At 37.1% G+C, this 12,355-nt stretch overlaps 1 protein-coding gene across 2 annotated transcripts in view; it reads right to left on the reverse strand.

The window, feature by feature from the left end:
• EDIL3 (EGF like and discoidin domains 3) overlaps positions 1 to 12,355 on the reverse strand; it is a 458,492-nt gene that overhangs the window by 316,250 nt on the left and 129,887 nt on the right. The window lies entirely within an intron of this gene.

Below are 12,355 nucleotides of genomic sequence, written 5' to 3' on the forward strand. Positions count from 1 at the left end.
AAAAAAAAAAAAAAAAGAAATTGACATTTTTTTTTTTCTTCTTAGGCATTGAAACATACTAGTTTACTTTGCTATGGATGTTCTCTTGGCAAAGTCAAAACTCAGGGTAATATTAAGATTCACACATAAGATTTGCAAGACTCATTTCAAACCATGTACTCAAAAGAAAAAAAAAAAAAACCAAATACTGTGTAACATGGTAAAATTGAACTGCATAATTCAAACACTGCCTCTGAAAGCTATTGGTTCAGTTTGGAGTTCCTTCATAATATGTAAAGAGAATGTTGTCTAATTGGTTAATAAATACTAACCTAAATATCTGTAATAGACTGGTGTCATTAATTACTCTGATAAATACCTTCTTTAGTTTCACACAGTTTATTCTTTAACTCTTTAAAGGACAGGATTTATTTCTGGATCCCTAGAATCTGGGCTTGTCCATGTGATTTGCTTTGGCCAGTAGGTCATTAACAGACTTGAAGACAACAGAGATTTGAAAAGCACTTGAAGATACCTACTTCCTCTCTTGGAGTGCTATGATTGCCATGTGAATGAATTCAGGCTAGCTTGCTTGAGATGGGTGAAAGAAATGTGGAAGGATAAGAGAGAAACTGCTACAGAGAAATAAGTTATGACATACATAATGGAAACCCCACAATGCGTGGCCTTGGCTATGGCAATGGGTGGCAGACAGTATCAGGAAAAGCAGTCATGGCCACGAAAAGCTACAAAAATGGCTGCCCATTTTATGTAGCAAGTAACAATTGATAAAGCTGTCATCTGAGGTAACTGGGGAAGTAGAATATGTATGCGATTAACTTTGCATATGAGTAAGGAGATTTCCAGGCAGACTGTTAAAGCATTAGTTGGCTCTTACTGCCTCCATATGATAAGGTGCTACAATAAAGAGATGAGCTAAATAAAGGACCAGTCCTTTTGAAAAGTAAAGGGAAGTAGTATACAAGGACCAGGACTTGTGTTAGAAAACACAATTGTTTCTAAACTCCCTCTTCTTAAAGTGGTAAATTATCAAATGCCAGAAAGACATGGCCCAACATAAATATCAAATCAAGGATGTGGCTATAAACCTCCGTGTGAAAGCATTTCAAATAATTCAGACGGAGCCTGAAAGATCTTCTCAGCTAAATAAAAGGGCTTCCAGAGACCTTAAGGATTGTCCCTAAGAAGACTGACATACTCAAAGTAGCACTGATTAAGTCTGGAGTAAAAAACCAGACTTCAGACAGAATCATGGGTGTGGCTCTATTGCACAGAGGATTTGAATCAGATGCACAAAAACGCATAGTTTTACAGGGAGTTTGTAGGTGAAAGTGCCACCTCCTGGACTCAACGAGTATGAGATTTTTCAAAATAAAAAAGCATCTGGGCACCAACTTCCTACTAGATTGTATTTCTTAGTTACGTTATTCTCTGTAAGGTTTTTCACATGAGAATTATTTAATCTCTTCTCCAGATGAAGCACTTTAAAATATTTGAAAATGAAAATTCAGGTTATGATTTCTGTCAAATATAAATCAAGTCATTAGCCACACTAAGATGATAGACTAAAACAGTACATAAGCACTGGAGCAGATCTTAGAAAAGAGAGTCATAAAATGAATGAATGAATGTTTGGGGAATACTAAAGAATTTAGCGTGGCTGGACCATGGAGTATTTAATCTGGAATGGCTAAGAAAGTATAAATATGTTAGATCAGGGAGGATTAAAAAGTGACATTGTAATTTTTAAGATAAGCAATCAATGAGAGTGTTTAACATTTTTAACATGTATTTTGAAGTTTGGACATGGTCAGATCTAAATTAAGAAGACAATCCTGGCAGCATTTTGAATGGGGTGGTTGATGACTGATAAAGATACTTCAGTAGACTTGCTATCAATTATATACCTGTCATCTATCTATCTATCTATCTATCTATCTATCTATCTATCTATCTATCTACCTATCTATCCATCCATCCACACATATAGCTAGCTAGCTATCCTTCCATTTGTCTATCAATTTGTCTATCTGTCCTTCTATTCCTTGAGTACCTACTGCATAGTAGACACTGAGGTAAGTGTGGTATATACCAAACTGAATAACAGACTATGGAGCTTAGTGGGAGAGATAAAAATGCAGGAACAATTACAATTATATTACACAGTAGTAACACCTGCAATTGGTATACATGATCCAAACTGTGGGACCAGTGGAGATTTTTAAGGAGATTCAGTGCTATCAGGTGATGAAGAGGAGACGGCATACACTTAATATTACAGGCAAAGGGAATAACACACTTAAAGGTAAAAGATGTCTCATTCCAGGAAGTTCAGGTAGATCACTGTAGCCAGAATATAAATATGTATGAGAAATACAAAATGATGAGGTCCAAAAGGTAGGAAGGTCATATGAATCAAGGTCTTTTATGCTGTGCCAACAATTTTGGAGTTTATCTTTAAGCACTGGAAAATTATAAAAGAAATTAAAATACGGGAAAGTGTATCACCACATTTGTGCTTTGGAACAATCACTAAGGCAGCAATGTGTTGAATCAGATGGAGGAGGTTGGGCTGAGGGAAAAAGGGAAATGCATTTATTGTTTGAAGTAGTCTCAAAAAAAAAAATGATGAAGATTCTCTTGACCCTTCATAGAGGTGGCTACAGACAGGGAAATCAAAGTAGGCATCATTTAATATCAAATCTAGTTAATAAATACTAGGTAATGAAACAAGAATAAAAGTTCCCCCAAATTAAGACCCATCCACCTATGTGAAGTAATCAATGTAAGCACACAGTCTCATATTTACATATTTACCTAAAAATAAGAACCCTTCTTTCAGATCCCACTCTGTCCTATAACCAAGTTCTTGCATCAGGTAGTAACTGAGATAGGCCTACAGTCCTGATATACCCAGGGCCAAAGGAGGTCCCTTTGATTATCCCATCATTATGTAGAGTGCCTTAAGAATCCTTTCTGGTGCCTTAAGAAATCTTTCATGGCACTTGTGCTGCCCTCCCTAGATGATAATCCTAAATCGAGTCAATTTTCTACCAGGCATATGTGGGCCAGTCATATCATGCTTCTGTGGTCAAAATGAGAGAGGACTATTCGTTCAAGTCTCATTATATCTTAGAGATGCCAACTGTTGTTTAGCTGACATGTTTTTCTCTCTTATCCTTATAATTTTTGTTCTTTTTTGCTTATGGAAACACATTTCTAATACACTATAAAATTTTCATCTTATTTTCTTCATTAACATACTATCTTTTGAAAGGGAGAAAAGAGGTAATAGATTGGAGAAACATGTACAAGGTAGAATCAAGATGACAATTTGACCAAATCGATCCAGGGGTTGATCAAGAAATTTCGGTTGATTTCCAGGGCTCTTGCCTGTATGATTCAGTAGCCATCCTTTTTAATGCAGAAAAGTCTGCAGAAGATCTAAAATGAAAACATCCTATTAAGCTATTATATAAGTAGATGTAGAATTAAAGAGTCTCTGCTTAAACATGGGTTGCTAAGTATGAACGTTAATACTACATTTCACTGAGTGTATTAAGGGAATGCAGGGGAATGGCGTGGACGGTATGAGAGCAGAGAGAAATGAAGACAGGAGAGGTCCTTAGGTACACCAACAAGTAAGTGAGGAAAAGATATAAGATTCTTCGTTAAAAGAAAGAAGTTAATGCTTGGCCCATTGTACCCCGGTATAAATGTTCAGTTTATTAAACTGGGGTCTACCATGTCAAAGTCTTCCTGAAATTAATAAGGGTCCCACATGTAACTGTGTTGGGTGGACAGTGGCAACCAAAATCAAAGTTTTGATCTTGGACAAAGTAGAGGATAAACAACAAACATAATTAGGGTTACTATAGATTTTGTTTAAAATCTGTTTCTCTTTACGTAATCATTAGTGGCATGCTTTTATCAGATGGCATCTGATCAAGGAGATGCTAAGATGAAGATAAAAGTGTAACAAGTTTATTGAGAAGTAATGTCTGCTAATGACAAAATGAGGAGGAAGCAGAAACGAGTAGGAAAAGCTTCAACTTGCGACATAAGTATGACACCAATAAAGATAAATGGAAGACATGAGGGTGCGGATGGTCGGGGCAGGATTGACCACAGAGAGCCTCAGTCTATAATGCAGATTTGAGAAAGTCTTAGCCAATTACACAGTGAGCTCCAGAGCAAAGATTATTGTTGGAAGGATTTCCCCTAGGTCAGGAATGACAGGCACTAGGGCAATCCAGGTAGATTGAGGGTCTAAGGCTCAAGTAGGTCCTGAAAGTTCTGCAGGAGACTGCCAGCTAACTACATACTTGCAGTTGGACAGCACATTCTTTCTTAAAGAAGGATTAGAGTCGTACACCTCCATGGGTACCCACAATCCCCTCTCACCTCAAATATGTCCTGATTTGAATGAGTTATATGGTTACTTAGGTCAAAACTATCATATCTCAGGCTATTTCCTCTATACAGCCATAATCCCAGTGGTTAGTACAGATGTGGGTTGATAACTTAAGTGAAAACAAACTCTCTCTTGGCTAGAATTTCACATATAATTAAAATACACAGTATGGACTTCTGATCCTCTGTAATGTCAGTTTATCCAAGGTAGTAGCACCTCAGGTAAGAAATTCTGACTAAAATGCAATAGGTTCTCAGCCTTTAAATCAAGTATTTTTTTCTGTTTATTTCCCAGTGGATATGTTGGTAGATGTTGTTTGTTTTTTTTTTTTTTTTTTTTTTTTTTTTTTTTTTGAGATGGAGTCTCGCTCTGTGCAGCGGCGCCATCTTGGTTCACTGCAAGCTCCGCCTCCCGGGTTCACGCCATTCTCCTGCCTCAGCCTCCTGAGTAGCTGGGACTACAGGCACCCGCCACCACGCCCGGCTAATTTTTTGTATTTTTAGTAGAGATGGGGTTTTTAGCCAGGATGGTCTTGATCTCCTGACCTTGTGATCCACCCACCTCAGCCTCCCAAAGTGCTGAGATTACAGGTGTGAGTCACTGCGCCCGGCCTGGTAAAGTCTTTTAAAACTGCAATGACAACCAGTAAAAGAGGTTAGCCTAAGGAAAGGAAAACAGGGCAATATAAGATTTCATAGTTCTTTATCCTACTGTCAGCAGGCTCCTAAAATATACTTCTGCATATTCTAATGTGTGTAGCATTATACCTTGATGTTTCTTGGCCGGCTGGCCTCACCTACTTTAGATTAGGACAGATGTGTTTAGTTCCATTCTAACCATGTTTTATGGTTCCATCTGCAGTTTATGGCAGATTCAGGCAAATTAAGCTGATGCCGATTTGCCTTTTGGCAACAGAATAAAGCAATTATTTTTCCCAGGGGCAAGAAATCATTGCAGGCTAAATTTAACTTACTGTTTGCTTGCTCTTTCCACCCACTCTCCAGAGTTCTGATAGGACTGCGTGATTTTGCATGAAATCAATGTTGGCTTTATTCTTCTCACTGACCTCCTACCTGTTGCCTGTCACCTCATGTTCAAGGTGATTTAGGGACTATCTTATTTTACTTCATTACCCATTGCAATCCATGACCTTTAACCTCAACAACAAAGTGTGTTAGCACCTATAAAATACTATTTGGTACTGCAGAAGACAATGGTTAAAAAAAACCTAAAAGCCTAAAATAGGTACCTTTATGATTCTGCTCGTGCATTTTCTGTGAGCTTAGTGTATAATTATACAACTTCTCTTGCCATGCAAAGAAGAAAATTCTATGTTGGTACTACTGAGAATCAGGTAGAAAGGACAGCTGATTTTGTTCACGGACAGTTAAACTCTTGGATAGTTTATGTGTTCAGGATTCTTTATATGTTAGTGCTTGTCTCCAGTTGACATATCAGATAATTACTGAATCATTTATCACATATTCATATGCCACAAATAAATAAGGTCGCACTCACTGTAATAAAAGCCATGAGAGGAGGGAGAAACAGGCTGATGAGAAAAGCAACAAATAAAACTGGTTATTTATGACAGTGACGCAAGGCCTTCACATGAGCTGCAAATTCAAGGATAAACTAGAGTCAGTGATGTTAAAGTCTAAGGAGGAGCATTCTAGGCATAGGGAACAGCAAGTGGTCAGCCCTCATGACAGGTAAGACAGATATGATTTCAGGAACAGAAAGGAAGACAGGGGAAAAACTCTCAATAAATGTTTATTGCCATCCACACATTTTTAATAGAAACTGATTGATAATTTAAAGCTCAACATTTGATCCTCTGTGTTCCTGGTAATCAAGGGCAATTCTACTAAGCTTATTCTTTATATGCAGTAAACATCTACTGAACATATGCTATTGTATTAATATTTACTGGCTAATATACTTATGAATTTATATGTTGAAATCTTTCTTACATATTAATGTATTTACATAGTACTGTTAATGTATTTATGTATTGACAGTTATATAAATATCCTAATAATTTATTAAGATGAATGCATGCTTCTCCATTTTTTTCTGCTCTTTTCAAAGTGCTGGCAGCCACCTAGAATATGTCTGCACCATCATCCCTGCCCTCTCTCCATTTCTGTAAACAAATTTGTGTACAGATATAGAAGCAAAAGCAAAAAAGTAGTAATATATCACTATAGAATGTTACCTCAATAACACAAGACATTATTTAATTTCTTCAATATCTCAACAAACTAAATGTGAAGGACATTGCAATACATACTTACATGTGAAAAGGTAAAATGCAGACACCATTTAAATTCATGTTTTGCATCTGTGACAATGCAGCTCTGTGCATTACAACCTCATCTTCAATCTATTGCTTTCCCATTGAACTGTACTATCATTTCACTTAAAAACTGAAAGAAAATAAAGGTTTTGCCTCCTATTGTAGAAGTCAGAGTTTTCAACCAATCTACAAACAGAATATTTGACAAAATGAGCCAACTCTAGTACACAAGTGAGTAATAATTCTAGTTAAAATTAGATAAAGTTCATGAGCATTTGCATACTCAAATTGGTAAAACTCACAGAAAATGTTAGCACCCTTATGACTTACTGCCTATGAAATTGTGTGGAACTAAATAAATGTCATTTTTAAAAATCAACAATAGCCTCACAATTTACTTTTGTGCCTCTTTAGAGACAATTTGTGTTAAATATTGATATTTCACTTGTTGAATATTCTAATGAGTTTGATTCATAGGTTTTGATTTAAAGCCTTTTCTCACAATTAAAGCTTATGAGTGTGGCCAATTTTAATTTCAAATAAATGTGTTAAGAAGGTGCAATCTGATTCTTACCTTCATATGTACTTTTAAAATAACTTCTAGTTATTATTGCAGACCACCTTGCAATTTGGAAGTGTAGAGAAGGAAATAAGATACAAATGTCAACAGGAATAATTGTATCTTCATTGATAGAATCTGCCACTTTACTGATAAATCATTAGGCATCCTTGCAATAAAAGACCATCCATCTCCACCTCAGTGTCCACAGAGTCCAAAAATAACCACGGAGGACACAAATCAAGTAAATGAACAAAGAAACCTCTTAGACTTAGACTGACTCAAAACCACATTAATGCTAACTTAAAGCAGGACATCTCTTAGATGTTATTCAGTGGTTTGCCTCACTATTTTCAGTGGTTTGCCTCACTATTTCTAAGACATTTTTCTTTTTAGTTAGGTTTTCAAATGCTAAGGGCATATTGGACTGAACAAAATAAGGAGAAAATCTTCTGTTCAGTGTTGACTATTTGAATTTCACAGCTGATGACATAAGGCTTCAATCAAGGTCTATACTGGATATAAAGACAAAAATGTTTTGGGCTCTAACATTTTGAAAAACAAAATCTTTTCGCATATTTTTTAGTTTAAAACACTGGAGAGTCCCTTAAAATACAGTTTCTAGAATTGAAAGGGACATTCGAAATGATCTAATACAGTGATTCTCAGACTTTACTGCATATTAAAATCACAGGGTAGGGAGAGGTTTTTCAAATATCTTATGCCCAGTCCAATGAAATCAGAATCTCTGGGGGTGGTTCCCAGCCCTCCACGTTTCCTTAAAGCTAATCCAAATATCTCAATTTATTCAAGAAAAAGGACAAAGTAATAGGAGAAACCAAGGAAGAAAAGAAAGGAGGGAAAGAGAAAGTTTGGAAGTTAGTTTGTATTTTCCTGCCTTTAATCGGGAGAAAGGCAAATGAGGAAGGTATTTATGTGACCACGCTTCTTTGTTAATTCACTGAGTTAAGAAAAAAATCATTTGCAGGAAGCTACAATCAGCAAATCATAAATAAGGGCACTCACTATTTTAGGGAGAACAGAATAGCTACTATTTAATATTAACATACATTCCCTACTAATGTGTATTCCTTACAAAATAAGTAGCGAAAATTTTGTAAATAACCAGGAAATTCAACCATAAACTACCTTTCTCAAGGTTGGTTGCTTTTTGGGATTTTTTTTTTTTTTTTTTTTTTTGAGATGAAGTCTCACGCTATCACCCAAGCTAGAGTGCAGTAGCATGATCTTGGCTCACTGCAACCTCCACCTCCCAAGTCAGGCCATTCTCATGCCTCAGCCTCCTGACTAGCTGGGTTTTCAGGCATGTGCCTTTATACCCAGCTAATCTTTTGTAGTTTAGTAGATATGGGGTTTCACTGTGTTGTACAGCCTGGTCTTGAACCCCTGAGCTCAAACAATCTGCCCGTCTTGGCCTCCTAAAGTGCTAGGATTACAGGCGTGAGCCACTGCACCCCTGGTCCCAAGCATTTTTGACTATATGATTTCTACCTATGAAGAATATCCATCCAGTCATTAGTTAATGTTTACTGAATATTAACTGAAGCCCATCTATATGCCACTAAAAGTCATAACTGTTGCACATATTATAGGGTCCATGATAGACAAATTCGTGTTCTCAAAGACTCTCACAAAAAGACACGAATAAGTTGATAAGTAGTTATCACTGCTTGTTAAGTCCAAGAAAGCATTAGAGAGGGACACCAAACCCGGAACTGTGAGTCAAGAAGCCTTCTGAGAGCAAGTGACCTTCAATTAGAGACCAGAGTGAGCACCAGCGTTGCATAGTTCTGTGGGTTTAGTTTAGCTAAGGGCTAAGAAGTATTGTCTTGCTTTAGAAAAGGTGATGTTCCTTGATGACCTAGATGAGGGCACATCCACAGGAGTGGTAGGCATCAGTGCCAGCCTGCATTAGGTTAAAGAATCAAAGGGGTAGGGGTATTTGAAGTAATGATGCAATTCTTTCAAGAGTTAGATGAAAGCATGGCAGTGTATTATGTGGGGTATACCACTGTGATTTAAGAAAATCAGGGGGGGCAGAGTTAGCATCCTACTCTGCTACTCTCTAATTATTCTGTGTTTATAAATCATTGTTTGCTTTTTCAAAAAATGGTAATTGGTAAAGATTAAATGTTATAATGCAGGTTACAAGTTTAGTGAAGTTCCTGCCATAGAAAGCTCTCAATAAATGTTAGTCAAATACCTATAGAAATCCAGTGGGACACATTTTGGAAACATATTTAAAACATCAGAAACCTGATGATGCAGGTGCTGATAGAAGCAACTACTAGAAAGAAGAGGTTAAAGATAACAGTAGAGAAGGAATAATCAGATGGGTGAGGACATGTGTAAAAATAAGATGAATGAGCCTCGGAGTACATGTGGAAGGGTTCAGCTTTGACTCAAGGAGGAAGATGTACCAGGAAGTTTGAGCCTGGATGACACGAACTGAAGGAGTTCTGGCCAGGAATGGTGGCTCATGCCTGTAATCCTAGCACGTTGGGAAGGTGAGGTGGGCAGATCATTTGAAACCAGGGGTTCGAGACCAGCCTTGGCAACATGCTGAAACCTTGTTGGGTTAGAGGCATACTAAGAATGCAAAAATTAGCCAGGCGTGGTGCTGTGCACCCATAGTCCCAGCTACTCGGGAGGCTGAGGCATGAGAATCCCTTGAATCCAAGAGGTGGAGGTTGCAGTGAGCCGAGATTGTGCATCTGCACTCCAGCCAGGGCAGTAGAGCCAGACTGTGTCTCCAAACAAACAAACAAATTGAAGGAGTTCCTATTTGAAGTTTTCTGTGTAGCAGGCTGCTAAGAATGTGATAGGATCACAAGTTTGAGAAGGATAGAAGGTAAAATGCGCCTGCAGTAAATAGAAGGCTGTTGTTTGGGAAAACATAGAAAAATGATGGAGGAAAAGTACTGAGGGACCAAACAAGAATTGATAATGTCAACATGTACCCCATTGTGTATCAGGTCAGAGCACAACAGCTGAGGTAGTGCAGGCACACAGCAGATGATGGATCCAGGCTTGTGGTTTTTACCAGATAGGTGTAGTGAGGGTCGACAGCAAAGGAGTGACACCTGACCACTTTATTATGTTTGTTGAAAAATGCACAATATAGCTTACTGAACCTTATGCTTTTAGAATATATATTTTTATAATTATGCAACAGTTACAAACCCAGAAAATTGTTCTTTCAGAAAAGATTGCAGTGCTTCAGTTGACAGCAGAGGACAAACTAAAAGATTGAATTTGGCTGCCGTATATAAATAATGCAGCACATCATGATGGCAACAGTTAGTCCATCAATCTCTGTCAAGAACATAAACTCACACCGACTTTATAAAAACAATCAAGTGCTACAAAAAAGATGAAATTCAGTGCCTTGTCCAGCTGTAGACGTTACATAGAATCTTCTTATTTAGATCTTAGATTGTGAATTCCTACTTTTCTAAGCGTAAATCTGGTCAGTCACATATAAAATAACCTCCAAGAAAACAAGTCAAACACAAATTGGTTAAGTTGATCACTTAATAAGCAAAGTCACCTAAAAGAAGAACAGAACATTTTGCTAATCACTAAACTGTTATATCAATTTTTCAGGCAGAAAGGTATGTAATGTTAAAATTAGAGAAAAAAAATTGCAAAGCGGAATTTCATGCTTTAATTATATCTTGTTTAAAAAGTAATAATTTAACACAGCAGTAGAATGTCTTAGTTTCAAATTACAGCATGTAAAAGCCAAACGAGTATCTTTTCCTGTTGAGAAAAGTTTACCTTATACTGTAGCCCCAACCATTTATTGCCAGGATGTTTTAAGTCCCCTGATTGCATAACATTATAAACCATGTCACCAAACTTGACAATATATGCTTATCTATTTGGTAGTTGGCAAATACAGAGACATCACCAAAATTAAAAGTGGTAATCTTTCAACTGAAAATAGTCAATAAACAGCTAGTTAAATTTAGAATAGAAGTCATATTTTAAAAGTCAGGTTTAGTTACTGTAGCCTTGTAGTATAGTTTGAAGTCAGGTAGCGTGATGCCTCCAGCTTTGTTCTTTTGGCTTAGGATTTTCTTGGCAACGCGGGCTCTTTTTTGGTTCCATGTGAATTTTAAAGTAGTTTTTTCCAATTCTGTGAAGAAAGTAATTGGTAGCTTGATGGGGATGGCACTGAATCTATAAATTACCTTGAGCAGTATGGCCATTTTCAAGATATTGATTCTTCCTATCCATGAGCATGGAATGTTCTTCCATTTGTTTGTGTCCTTTTTTATTTTGTTGAGCAGTGGTTTGTAGTTCTTCTTGAAGAGGTCCTTCACATCCTTTTTGAGTTGGATTCCTAGGTATTTTATTCTCTTTGAAGCAATTGTAAATGGGATTTCACTCATGATTTGGCTCTCTGTTTGTCTGTTATTGGTATATAAGAATGCTTGTGATTTTTGCACATTGATTTTGTATCCTGAGACTTTGCTGAAGTTGCTTATCAGCTTAAGGAGATTTTGGGCTGAGACGATGGGGTTTTCTAAATATACAGTCATGTCATCTGCAAACAGGGAAAATTTGACTTCCCCTTTTCCTAATTGAATACACTTTATTTCTTTCTCTTGCCTGATTGTCCTCGCCAGAACTTCCAACACTATGTTGAATAGGAGTGGTGAGAGAGGGCATTCGTGTCTTCTGCCAGTTTTCAAAGAGAATGCTTCCAGTTTTTGCCCATTCAGTATGATATTGGCTGTGGGTTTGTCATAAATAGCTCTTATTATTTTGATATATGTTCCATCAACACTGAATTTATTGAGAGTTTTTAGCATGAAATATTGTTGAATTTTGTCAAAGGCCTTTTCTGCATCTATTGAGATAATCATGTGGTTCTTGTCTTTGGTTCTGTTTATATGCTGGATTACGTTTATTGATTTGTGAATGTTGAACCAGCCTTGCATCCCAGGGATGAAGCCCACTTGATCATGGTGGATAAGCTTTTTGATGTGCTGCTGGATTCGGTTTGCCAGTATTTTATTGAGGATTTTTGCATCGATGTTCATCAGGGATATTC

This window comes from Rhinopithecus bieti, unplaced genomic scaffold (genome assembly GCF_001698545.2).
Source record: "Rhinopithecus bieti isolate Rb0 unplaced genomic scaffold, ASM169854v2 scaffold_23411, whole genome shotgun sequence".
In the NCBI taxonomy this organism is placed as follows: domain Eukaryota; kingdom Metazoa; phylum Chordata; class Mammalia; order Primates; family Cercopithecidae; genus Rhinopithecus; species Rhinopithecus bieti.